The following is an 11,947-nucleotide window of genomic DNA, read 5'->3' as shown; positions in this document are numbered from 1 at the left end:
GGTCGGGTTCCCGGACCCGCACGTCACGAAAGATGGCGACTCCACTGGGGACATACATAGAGAGTCAAGCCATTAATTAATCATAAGTTATCTTAAGCCTTAAATAATTTGTTATTTTCCCTAGCGTCAATTTTGCATATTTTTGTTTAATGTATTCATTTATTTTGTTATTATTACTGCATTATTTTTAATAATTGTGGGAAATTTAGGATAAGGGGAATGTGAAATTATTGATCCAAGGTCGGTATATTCTTTCTCACACACTACACATCTTGCATTCATGCATAAGCCTTCCACCCGGGCTTTATCCTTAATTAGGAGGGAGTTAAGTAGCTACGCTCTCGTGAGGTGATAACCTCCGCATGGGCTAGTGAAGACTCCCACTCAAATCGAACCTAGTCCGTTTGAAGCCTGTAATGGGTGAGGACCGGGGTGCCTTACTAGTCCGTGTGGACGACAGTGAGGAGCGATTTGGGAACCTTTAGCTCCATTTTCAACCCAAACTCAGCATGTAAAATACCGAGAGTCGCCTTTGCTTAGGTAGAGCTTCACCCGTGAGAATATACCTTTTGACTAGGTACACATGAAGGAATTTTCATAATCCCCTCGTTCTAAATTCTTCTCCGCGAATAATAAAGGTATCAGGTTACTAATTACTTTCATTCATCTTTTGGAATTTTTGTTTGTAGTGCTAACTTGAATTTTTTGTCATATGCATATTTGCATCATAATAGGAAAAGTATTTGTCACCTGACAACCATTAACAGAGTAGATCCAGTTGCATACATGGAGTCATCATGGCCATCCTCAAGTTACGATGGAATTTATCAAGTGACTCAGCATATGGCGAGTACCCAACAAAGTGAAGGAGATTGCTTGTCAAAGGATCACTTCTCATCACTACCTGATAGGGTCCACCTTGATCTCAAACAGAACGACTTCACCGATTTGCTCAACATATGGGATAAGTGGGGGGCTACCACTCGGGCAAATTTCGATAGGAAATATGGTCACATTGCTCGACTCCTTAAGGTCCAGATAAATGAACAGTTGTTGAAGGCCATTGTGCAATTTTGGGATCCGTCGTATAGATGCTTCGTGTTCAATAAGGTGGATATGGTCCCCACGATCGAAGAATACTCGGCTCTCCTGCAAATCGATCTCGATAATCCAGACAAGATATATTGGAGAGGACAGAAGACTGGACACAGGCGAAAGTTAGCCAAGATGATGGGTATTACTTCGACGGAAGTTGATCAGAACCTAAGGAAAAAAAGGGATAATGAATGTATCCCGTGGAGTTTTCTACATAGTTATATCATGAAGCAACGGGACACCGAGCAAGGACAGCTTGTGATGGCCTTGGAAATTTATGGGCTAGTGATCTTCCCCAAAATTTTGGGACATATAGAAGTCGGAATTATAGACTTTTTCGAGCAAGTCATCAACAAGGCCAATCCTTCGCCCTCTATTCTAGCGGAAACTCTCAGATCACTGAATTACTGCAGAAGAAAAGGTGAGGGACGATTTGTGGGATGTGCACAGCTTCTTTCCATCTGGATAGTGAGCCACTTTGAATGTAAGGTCGATAAGTTTAGAAAGCCATTTCATCCGCAAACCGCCTCTATTAGAGAATTTTGTGAGAGTGAATGGCCAGAAAGTAGGACTAAGGAACAATGGATCTCTAGACTTCGAGAACTCATGAGTGTGGAAGTAACATGGAGAGCCCCGTGGATGCCGCATCACCCGGTCTTGTACAAATGCGAAAATGAACCTTGGGTACCGTTAATGGGGCCATGGGGAGCAATCAGTTACGCCCCAATTATGGTGAGAAGACAATTTGGGTCAGAACAGTTTGTACCGATGACACACCGACTTAATACTTTAGAGTTTGCTTATGGGGAGCCGGGTTTTCTGAAAATGATCGAGGAAATTGCGCAAGCTTGGAAGAAAACTAGCCGAGTTGATCAAGGGAGGTACACCGATGAAGTGACTACCGGATATCAGATATGGCATGACCAACGAGTTAAGGATGCGGTATATCCGAAAGAAGATGCACTACGTGGCCCAGTTGATCCAGAACCATGAGACGCTTTGCTCGAAAGTGAGTTGGCTCGAAAGAAGTCCGAAGCTGAAAATGCCAGTTGGAAGCAACGGTATGAAGACCTCCAAAAAGAGTGTGAGAAAATGAAAAGAGAAGTAAGTGAGCAAAGAAAGAAAGTCCGAAAAATGGAAGGGAAGTATGAGAGCCTGAATGATAAGTTTTCTGCCACAACCAGTGAACTTCAAAGGGAAATACAGGTAAGAGAAAATCGAGACAACGAACTTCAAACGCACAATGATGGGCTAAGAAGACAAGTGCGATTCCAACAAGAGTCCATCCAATTACTAAGACAGGAGTATGAAGAGCTTGAAGGGGTCATGACGACTTATCAACAGGAATATGAGCGCCTCAAGCAACAGAGCACCAGAATCCAAGAATGGGGTGAATCTTACAGACAAGCTTATACAAAGAAATACGACCAGATGGATTACTTGGTTTGGCAAATGAGGGAGGTGGCTTACAAGGCAAGAAGCATGGCTTGGAAAACGGACATATTAAGGAGCCAGATCTTTCCAGTTGGAAAACAAGAGCAACAGTTGATCAAGTATTTAGATGAGGTGTATAGCCATTATAATAAGATTGGCGAATATTTCTAGATGGCCTTTGAGTTGTAATCTAAGACAAATATCTTATGCAATGGATGACTTTTGTTGTTGGGTGTCATGTGATGAATACTTTTAGTACATAATCATTCATACATGCATAAATCATCATTTCAAGGCAATAACTATTTTCATAAAAGATAATGGGTTCACTCATGCATCAAATACGCATCTAATTCATGTTTATGATCAATAATAAGGTTCCAAAATAGCTCGACCACCTAAGCCAAGTGATCAACGTGTTCATAATACGCGTCAACGAGCAAGGATCATGGAAGAAGAACAAAGAGAGCGAATGGACAGAATGGAAAGAGCTCAGGAAGAAATGAGAGAACAGTTAGCAAAGATGATGGAATTGATGATGAGTCTCAGTAAAGGAAAAAGAGCGATCGAAGAGCCAGCTCCGTCAGAAAATCCACCAGCACAAGACAGTGGAAACCAAAGGGAAGATCCACCCTATCCCCTAGGGTTCACTCCACCACATGCCCAAACCTCTCAAAGGGTCCACCCTCAAGTGATCCCACCCGTCTATTACAATGCACCACCCCCGCTAGGCCATCAACCGACTCAGGGGCAATTTGGGCCATACCTTGGGATAAATCCTGCTGAACCAATAAATGTCCAAGATTTAGACGATCCAAAAGAGCAAGAAAAACTAAGAAAGGACTCGTCACAAACAGGAGAAAATGAAAAAGACCAGAAAAAGTATGATCTATTGGAAGAGCGTCTTCGTGCTATTGAAGGAGTTGATAGGTTTGGTACCATGGACGCAACTGAGCTATGCTTAGTGCCGGATGTATTAATCCCTGCCAAGTTCAAGGTTCCGAAATTTGAAAAATATGACGGAACAAAATGTCCCATGGCACATATCACCATGTACTGTCGGAAGATGGCTGCACAGTCTCACGATGATAAGTTACTGATCCATTTTTTCCAAGACAGCTTGACTGGGTCAGCTGCTCGATGGTACGTATAGCTAGATCGAAATCGTATCAAGACTTGGAAAGACTTAGCAAGAGCCTTCATAGCTCAGTACAAGCATGTGGCTGAATTAGCCCTGATCGGTTGTCATTACAAACTATGGAGAAGAAGCAAAGCGAGAACTTCAAGGAATATGCCCAAAGGTGGAGAGATACAGCAGTGCAAGTTCAGCCACCTCTCACTGATAAGGAGATGACTGTTTTGTTCATAAACAGCCTCCGAGCTCCATTCTATGAGCGCTTGATCGGCAATGCCACGAAAAACTTTGCAGATTTGGTCTTATCTGGAGAAATAATAGAAGGAGCTATCAAAAGCGGAAAAATTGAAGGGCATGAAGTTGCCAGCTCAAAGAAAAGGAGTACGCCCAAGAAGAAAGAAGGGGATGTGCAAGCAGTCGCTCACGACAACCAACAAGCCCACAACTTTAACCCATATTACCCGTACCCTCCATACCAACCCTTCTATCCGCACATAGGCAACATCACACAAAACCCATATGTGTACCAACCCGTCCCGCAACCAACATTTCAAACCAATGTTCTTCCACAAACTCCACCACCAAGACCGGTAGCTTCAACCAATAATCCTGGCCATGGTCAAAGAGGACCTAAAACTACCCTAGAAAGACCAAAGTTTGATCCTATTCCAGTTCCTTACACTACATTGCTGCCACAACTCATAGAAAATTGACTCCTTGCTCGAACCCCTTTAGAACCACTCCGACCACCTTTCCCGAAATGGTATGATCCGAATGCACATTGTGATTACCATTTTGGAATTCAAGGGCACTCCACCGAGAATTGCACTGCTTTAAAACATAAGGTCCAAGCGTTCATTAAGGCAGGGCTTCTAAATTTTGCCAAAAAAGACAGTTCGAATGTTGATGGGAACCCGTTACCTAATCATGGAAGACCGACTGTGAATGCCATACATGAAGGGATGATTCGAAAGGTAAAAAAGGGTATTGATGAGATTCAAACGCCGATGGATAAAGTGTTTGAAGCGTTGTCCAAGGTAAATGCCATCACTCCAGAACCCATCGACGCAAAGAAATTGAGGCATGATCTCGCTTATTCTTGCAAATTTCATATGGGGGCAATTGGGCATTCCATTCAAAATTGTGATGGCTTTCGTCGTAAGTTGCAAGAATTGATGGATTCATCGATAATTGAGTTTTATGAAGGAGCTGAAGAGAATTTGGTCGGAACCATAAATGGAGACACCCCAGCTGAAGTGGCATCAAGTTCTTTCGGGGCAAACAAACCTAAACCTCTCCCCATCTTCTATGAAGAAAACAAAAGCCCGATGAATGATACATCCCCAACTATGATCAGAAATGGTATCACCATCGAAGTCCCCAGCCCATTCCCTTACAAGAGCGATAAGGCTGTCCCATGGAATTACCAGTGTAATATTTCGGGCACAGCTTCATCCGCCCCCCAAGCATCTTTTGAAGACCTAACTGGTGTGGGGGGTATAACGCGAAGTGGGCGATGTTATTCCCCTGAGGTAGCAGAAAGAGTTGGAAAAGGGAAACCAGCACAGGGAGAGGGAGGCCTAAAGAAAGCAGATACCTTTTCCAAGGATCAAATTGACGAATCCGTAGTTGCCCCGAACAATGAGGTCAAAAATCCTGTCACCGAGAAAGAAGCGGGTGAATTTCTCAAGTTTATCAAACACAGTGAATACAGGGTGGTAGAACAATTAACCAAGATGCCCGCTCGCATCTCGTTGTTGTCTTTACTGTTAAATTCGGAAGCACACAGGAACGCACTGCTCAAAGTCTTGAACCAAGCTTATGTGGCACAAGATATCTCAGTGGAAAAGTTAGACCACATCGTGGGGAACATTACAGTGGGAAACTTCATTGCCTTTAATGATGAAGAAATACCATCGGGTGGTCGAGGAAGTAACAAAGCGCTGCATATTACCATCAAATGCAAGGACCATGCCGTACCTAGGGTCTTGGTCGATAATGGTTCCGCTTTAAATGTCATGCCTCGCTCTACTTTAACCAAGTTGCCAGTAGATGTGTCGTATATGAGAACCAGCCGCATGGTTGTAAGGGCTTTCGACGGGACCACAAGGGAGGTGGTAGGGGACATTGAACTACCGATAAAAATTGGCCCTTGCATTTTTTAGGTCCAATTTCAAGTCATGGACATTGCCCCGTCCTACAATTGCTTGTTAGGGCGTCCATGGATTCATATGGCTGGAGCCATACCATCTTCCCTTCATCAAAAAGTTAAATTCATAGCTGAAGGCCAACTGATAAGTGTATGTGCGGAGGAAGACATACTGGCTATTCAACCATCATCTGCTCCCTATGTAGAGGCAACAGAAGAAGTCCCAGAATGCTCTTTCAGATCTTTTGAATTTGTTAATGCTACTTATGTGGGGGAAAGAAAAGTGATACCGACCCCTCGTTTATCAGTAGCCACTAAAATGGGAGTTAAGCAGACAGTGGGTAAAGGATGCCGCGCTGGTTTGGGGCTAGGAAAGAATTTACAAGGAATTAACCTTCCTCTGACTCCAATGAAGAACGAAGAAAGGTTTGGTTTGGGGTACAAGCCTACCAAAGAAGAGAGAAAGAAGCTGACAGCTCAAAAGAAGATTAAAAGGATGGCTCAACTTGAGGGAAAGGAAGAAGAATTCGGGGAACGGACAATCCCACACCTATATGAGACTTTTCGCTTTGCAGGTTTCATTCATCCCGAAGCGCCACCAAAAGTCAATCAGGTTCTACGGATATTTGATGAGTTATCAATCCATATGATCAGAGATGAAGAACCTGATGGGAAGATCCCTGTGGTGTATCCAGTACTGCCAGGAGAGGAGCTAAGCAATTGGACAGCCACGGAACTGCCCATCATCTTTAAGTCTTCCAAAATGTAATGAACAATTTTATCTAAATGCCTATGCCCAAGGGTGTTAAGATTAATTTCCTGTTTAAGTAGGGCTTTCTGTTACCTTCATCATTTGAATAAATGACAATGCATAATGTGTTTCATAGTTCATCAATCTTTTTGCATATTTCCTTTCATCTATTCTTTTAGCCAATAAATACTTGCCCATACACCCGTCCAACTTTACCTGTTTGCAGGTCTTTAAATAATGAACACGAAGACAATCTAGACAACGATTTGAATATCGATTTTGAGATAATTCCAAACATTGATGAATTGAAAAATGAAGAGGAGGTGGATGACTATAGCTTACCCCCTGATTTGTCGAGAATGTTGGAACAGGAAGAAAAGGAGATTTTACCTCATCAGGAACTCACATAAATGATTAACCTCGAAAATGGGGAAGAGAAGAAAGAGGTTAAGATTGGCACCTCGCTGTCATCCGATGAACGACAAAAGCTGGAAGAATTACTCCGTGAATATGTGGACGTGTTTGCTTGGTCATATCAGGACATGCCAGGTCTTAATACTGACATGGTTGTTCACAAGTTACCTTTGGAACCAGATTGCAAGCCTATTAAACAGAAGTTGAGAAGGATGAAGCCAGAGATGTTGCTAAAGATTAAAGAAGAAGTAAAAAGGCAATTCGATGCTGGATTTTTAGAGGTGGCTAAGTACCCTGAATGGGTAGCTAATATAGTTTCAGTTCTTAAGAAGGATGGAAAAGTTCGAATGTGCGTCGATTATAGGGATTTGAACAGAGCGAGTCCGAAGGATAGCTTCCCTTTGCCACATATTGATACTCTTGTGGACAACACAGCAAAACATGCTTTGTTCTCATTCATGGATGGCTTTTCTGGTTACAATCAGATTAAGATGGCACCCGAAGATATGGAAAAAACAACGTTCGTGACCATGTGGGGAACGTTTTGTTACAAAGTAATGCCATTTGGATTAAAGAATGCAGGCGCCACTTACCAAAGGGCAATGGTAGCTTTGTTCCACGACATGATGCATAAAGAGATAGAGGTATACGTGGATGACATGATTGCAAAATCTCATACAGAAAGGGATCATACTGTCAATCTCAAGAAACTATTCGAGAGATTGCGGAAGTTCCAGCTCAAGTTGAATCCGGCAAAATGCACTTTCGGTGTAACCTTTGGGAAATTGTTGGGGTTCATAGTCAGTGAAAAAGAAATCGAAGTGGACCCGGATAAAATACGAGCTATTCAAGAGCTACCACCTCTCAAAACGCAAAAAGAAGTGAGAGGATTTTTAGGGAGGTTGAATTACATTGCTCGATTCATATCCCAACTCACCTGCAAATGTGATCCAATCTTCAAGCTGTTTCGGAAACGAGACCTAGGAGAGTGGAATGAAGAATGTCAAATAGCCTTTGATAAAATCAAAGAATACCTCACAAATCCACCGGTGTTGATGCCACCGACGGTCGAAAAACCTCTCATTCTGTATTTGACTGTGAACAAGAATTCTATGGGATGTGTATTGGGACAACATGATGAAACTGGGAAGAAAGAATGAGCCGTATATTATTTGAGCAAGAAGTTCATGGAGTATGAGTCCAAATATTCTGCGCTCGAAAAGATGTGTTGTGCACTAGCATGGACCGCTCAGAGGCTCCGGCAGTATATGTTGTATCACACAACATGGTTGGTGGCGAAATTAGATCCCATCAAGTATATTTTTGAAAAACCCTGCCTGTCCGGAAGAATAGCTCGATGGCAAGTGCTATTGTCTGAGTATGACATTGTGTATGTGTCCCAAAAATCAATCAAAGGGAGCGCCATCGCCGATTTCCTTGCAGATCGAGCTAATGAAGATTATGAATCTGTAAGTTTCGATTTTCCAGATGAAGATTTGATAGCCGTTTTGCATGTAGAAGAGGTTGGTCCCAATGAACTTAATCCATGGAAGGTGTATTTTGATGGGGCATCCAATGCTTTGGGGCACGGAATTGGGGCAGTGTTGATTTCTCCAAATGGGAAGTACTATCCAGCCACGGCGAGATTGAATTTCAATTGTACTAACAATATGGCGGAGTATGAGGCGTTGGTACTGGGATTACAAGCAGCAATTGATATGAAGGCTGATGCGATAGATGTTTACGGAGATTCGGCTTTAGTGATATGTCAAATGAAAGGTGAATGGGAAACTAGAGATCCTAAACTAGTTCCATATAAAAAGCTGGTTACAGAACTAAGCAAACAGTTCAAAGAAATCAGCTTCAACCATTTGCCTCGAGAAGAGAATCAGATTGCTGATGCTTTGGCCACCCTCGCAGCGATGTTCAAAATAAAAGAGGCGGCCGATGTACGCCCTTTTGATTTAGAAGTTCGTGAAGTCTCCGCACACTGCCTGAATGTTGAAGGAGAGGTTGATGGTAGGCCGTGGTATCATGATATCAGGCAATACATCAAGCACCAGGCATATCCTGAGAATGTCACCGATAATGACAAGCGAACTCTTCGAAGATTAGCAATGGGTTTCTTCCTTAGCGGAGAAGTGCTCTACAAAAGGAGTCGAGATCAAGTACTCTTGAGATGTGTGGATGTTGCGGAAGCCAACAAAATAATTAAAGAAGTCCACGAAAGAACTTGTGGAGCTCATGCTAATGGACATATGTTGGCTAGACAAATTATGAGAGCTGGTTATTATTGGTTGACATTGGAATCAGACTGCATAAACTTTACTCGAAAATGCCACAAGTGTCAAGTATACGCTGATAGAATCCATGCTCCGCCAGCCCCACTGCACGTTTTCACGGCACCTTGGCCATTTTCAATGTGGGGAATGGACGTGATTGGACTTATTACGCCAAAAGCCTCTAATGGACATCGATTCATATTGGTGGCCATTGATTATTTCACGAAATGGGTAGAAGCAGCTTCCTATGCCAATGTAACACAAAAGGTGGTGTGCAGGTTCATCCAAAAGGAGATCATATGTCAGTATGGGCTTCCAGAAAGGATCATTACGGATAACGCAAGCAATTTGAATGGTGCGATGGTGAAGGATGTTTGCGCTAAATTCAAGATCAAGCATCATAACTCGACAACTTACCGTCCGAAGATGAACGGAGCAGTAGAGGCGGCCAACAAAAACATCAAAAAGATTGTCGAAAAGATGACTGAAGTTTATAAAGACTGGCATGAGAAACTTCCGTTCGCCCTACATGCATATCGAACTTCTGTGCGTACCTCCACCGGGGCAACTCTGTACTCATTAGTATACGGTGCAGAAGCAGTTCTACCTGTTGAAGTAGAAATCCCATCATTGAGGGTGTTGATGGAGACAGAATTGGAAGATGCTGAGTGGGTCCGCTCCCGCTACGAACAGTTGAATCTGATTGAGGAGAAAAGACTTACGGCTCTTTGTCATGGTCAGATGTACCAACGAAGGATGATGCGAGCATACGAGAAAAAAGTTCATCCCAGGCAGTTTCGAGAAGGAGAGTTGGTTCTCAAGAGAATACTCCCTAATCAGACTGATTTTCGGGGAAAATGGATGCCGAATTGGGAAGGGCCATACGTGGTAAAGAAGGCTTTTTCAGGAGGAGCTTTGATTTTGGCTAACATGGATGGGGGAGATCTGCCTAATCCAATAAATGCGGATGCGGTGAAGAAGTATTATGCCTAAAAAAAAAAAAAAACGGAAGGGGTTCGTGCTGAAAACCCGAAAAGGGCGGCTCGTACCTAAAGAAGGGGGTTCGTGCTGAAAACCCGAAAAGGGCAGCTCGTACCTAAGGGAGGAGGCTCATGCCGAAAACCCGAAAAAGGGCGGCTTGAGGCCGAAAAACAGGAAGATAGAATGGAATTTGGGGATGTCAGCCTAAATACACCATGGATGGAGCTCCACAATTTCACAAAGTAGGGGAAGTTAAGGAATCTGCAACCTACAGATTTGTTCAAAGCATCAATCAAGGACAATTCTTGAAGTCGAATATCATATTGTTTTCTCTTAGAGGTCTGGGTGTTCATTATTTAAAAGATCTAATGTCTGCCCTGTAAATTCTGTTTACCTTGAACTATTTGATTCCTCATATATGAAGTTTTTCTTCGCCTCTTTATTTCAACTCTTTCGTTATTTACCATCCCATGATTCACATAGTGATTGTCATAGAAATGAATGATGATTGGTAAAAGAAATAAACTAATTAAGCAAGAAATTACACCCATTGTTCAGCAAAAGACTTAAGGATGAAAAAAGAATGGCAGAGCCCTGAACCAAAGGCAGAGCCAGATGTCAAGAGAGAGGGTACTTAAGGGAAAATTTGGAGTTACCTGAATTCTACAGGAGGAAAGAAAACAGGCAAAGAAGATCGAAAGTTGCAGTGAAAAATCGGATGAAGCAAGAGGAAGGTCTTGGAACCTTAATGAATCGTAAATATGAAAAGCATTCAATCATGTCAATCATGCATACATGCCTAGCCACGCACTCGACAAGAATCAAAATTAATTCATGTCCCAAGCGTCGGAGGTAGAAAGTCACTCGACCTAAAGGGTTGAGATTGTAAAACTTCAATGGGAGGACTTGAGTCTTTTCATTTCATGTTATTCCAATTAAATTAGCATTAAAGAATTAAATCGAACCTGTTGTGAGATAGGTCGAGCCTAGATTAAGTCTAGGAATTTTAATTTTTCTTTAAATCGAACCTGTTGTGAGATAGGTCGAGCCCAGATTAAGTCTAGGAATTTTAATTTTGTTTAAATTGAACTTGTTGTGAGATAGGTCGAACCTAGATTAAGTCTAGGAATTTCAATTTTTAGATCAAACCTGTTGTGAGATAGGTCGAGCCCAGATTAAGTCTAGGAATTTTAATTTTGTTTAAATCGAACCTGTTGTGAGATAGGTCGAGCCTAGATTAAGTCTAGGAATTTTAATTTTTAGATCGAACCTGTTGTGAGATAGATCGAGCCTAGATTAAGTCTAGGAATTTTAATTTTGTTTAAATCGAACCTGTTGTGAGATAGGTCGAGCCAAGATTAAGTCTAAGAATTTTAATTGAATTTGTTCTAACATGGGTCAAGCCCAGATCAAGTCTAGAAATTTCATTTTTGTTTAAAATCGAACTTATTTTGAGATAAGTCAATTCTAGATTGATTTGATTAAACCAACTGGCTTCGAGATAAGCCAAATGTGGTGTCTACGTCTTTGCACTATCCTTGATTTTCAAGAATGTACAAAGAGGGGCAACTGTAGACACCTATAAAAAAAAAATATATATATATATAATAAATAATAAAATAAACTAAAATATAAAAAAGTATATTAAAAAATTTTTTTAAAAAAAAGGGGGATGGCTGGGCGTTCTGGCCATTCCTTCACCATTC

The 11,947-nt window shown here is 42.0% G+C and overlaps 1 pseudogene; it reads left to right on the top strand.

The window, feature by feature from the left end:
* The first annotated feature begins 2,421 nt into the window (after positions 1-2,421).
* LOC148764010 (uncharacterized) lies at positions 2,422-10,253 on the top strand (annotated as a pseudogene).
* Positions 10,254-11,947: the final 1,694 nt, after the last annotated feature.

Source organism: Theobroma cacao, chromosome 2 (genome assembly GCF_053813885.1).
Source record: "Theobroma cacao isolate CCN51 chromosome 2, ASM5381388v1, whole genome shotgun sequence".
Taxonomy (NCBI): domain Eukaryota; kingdom Viridiplantae; phylum Streptophyta; class Magnoliopsida; order Malvales; family Malvaceae; genus Theobroma; species Theobroma cacao.
Note: the sequence above shows the minus strand (reverse complement) of the source record. Positions and strands in the feature narration are given on the sequence as shown.